The sequence below is a fragment of the Macaca thibetana genome, chromosome 7, assembly GCF_024542745.1.
Source record: "Macaca thibetana thibetana isolate TM-01 chromosome 7, ASM2454274v1, whole genome shotgun sequence".
Taxonomy (NCBI): domain Eukaryota; kingdom Metazoa; phylum Chordata; class Mammalia; order Primates; family Cercopithecidae; genus Macaca; species Macaca thibetana.
This window is the reverse complement of record NC_065584.1, coordinates 56,935,444-56,936,576: the sequence shown is the minus strand read 5'-3', so window position 1 is coordinate 56,936,576 and position 1,133 is coordinate 56,935,444.

Genomic DNA, 1,133 nt, shown 5'->3' with positions numbered 1-1,133 from the left:
GTTTCATGTTGTAACATATGACCTATCCTGGAGAATGTACTACATGCTGATATATTCTATATCTGTTAGATGAAATGTTTTGTAATTGTTAGTTTGGGCTAATGTGCAGTTTAAATGTAATGTTTCTCTGTTAATCTTCTGTCTAGATCTAATACTGAGAGTGGGGCATTGAAGTCCCCAACTACTGAGTCAGAGTCTCTCTCTCTCCCTTTAGACTTAATATATTTACAAATCTGGGTGCTCCAGTGCTGGGTGCATATATGGTTAGAATTGTATCTTCTTGTTGACTTGATCCCTTTATCATATAATGGTCTCCTTTATCTTTTTTTACTGTTTTTAATTTAGTCTGTTTTACTTAAGTATACTGGTCCTACCCACTTTGGGTTTCTATTTGCACGGAATACTTTTTTCCATTCCTTCACTTTCAGTGTACATTTGTCTTTATATGTGAGATGTATCTCTTGTGGGCAGCATATAATTGGGTCATTTAAAGTCCATTTATCCCATCTTTATCTTTTTTGTTGTGTTGTTTCTGAGACAGTGTTTTGCTCTGTCACCCAGGCTGGAGTGTAGTGCCATGATCTCAGCTCACTGCAGCCTTGACCTCCTGGACTCAAGGAATCCTCACACCTCAGTCTCCCAAGTAACTGGGATTACAGGTGCATGCCACTATACCCAGCTAACTTATTAAATAATTTTTATTTTTTGTAGAGACAAAGTCTCAGTATGTTGCCCAGGTTGGTCTTGAACTCCTGAGCTGAAGGGATCCTCCCACATTGGCCTCCCAAAGTACTAGGATAATGGGTGTGAGGTCCTGCAGCTGGCCTCCCTCTATATTTAAGTAGAAAGTTTAATTTGTTTACCTTCAAGGTCGTTATTTATACATGAAGATTATTCCTATCATTTTCTTTATTTTTTTGCATAGCTTTTGTTCCTTTCTTTCTCTTATTTATCATTGTGGTTTGGTGGCTGTGTATAGTGGCAACATTTGAGTCCTCACTTTTCCTTACTTATGTGTTTGTTCTACTAGCGGGTTTTCTACTTTTGTGTCTTAATGATAGTAGATATTGTCCTTTTGCTTCCAGGTGTTAGGACTACCTTAAGTACTTCCTCTAGGACTACTCTAGGGGTGA